The sequence below is a fragment of the Nicotiana attenuata genome, unplaced genomic scaffold, assembly GCF_001879085.1.
Source record: "Nicotiana attenuata strain UT unplaced genomic scaffold, NIATTr2, whole genome shotgun sequence".
NCBI lineage: Eukaryota > Viridiplantae > Streptophyta > Magnoliopsida > Solanales > Solanaceae > Nicotiana > Nicotiana attenuata.
In genome coordinates, this window is record NW_017674550.1 from 51,334 (window position 1) to 51,607 (window position 274).

Consider the following 274-nt stretch of genomic DNA (forward strand, 5'->3'; position numbering starts at 1 on the left):
CCCATTTCATTATATCTCGTGGTAGGCGTACCACCCGCTCCCATTTTATTATATCTTGCCTACCACCTGCTCCAATTTCATTAAATCTCGTGGTAGGCGTACCACCCGCTCCCATTTTATTATATCTCGTGGTAGGCGTACCCCCGCTCCCATTTCATTAAATCTCGTGGTAGGCGTACCACCCGCACCCATTTCATTATATCTCGTGGTAGGCGTACCACCCGCTCCCATTTCATTAAATCTCGTGGTAGGCGTACCACCCGCTCCCATTTCA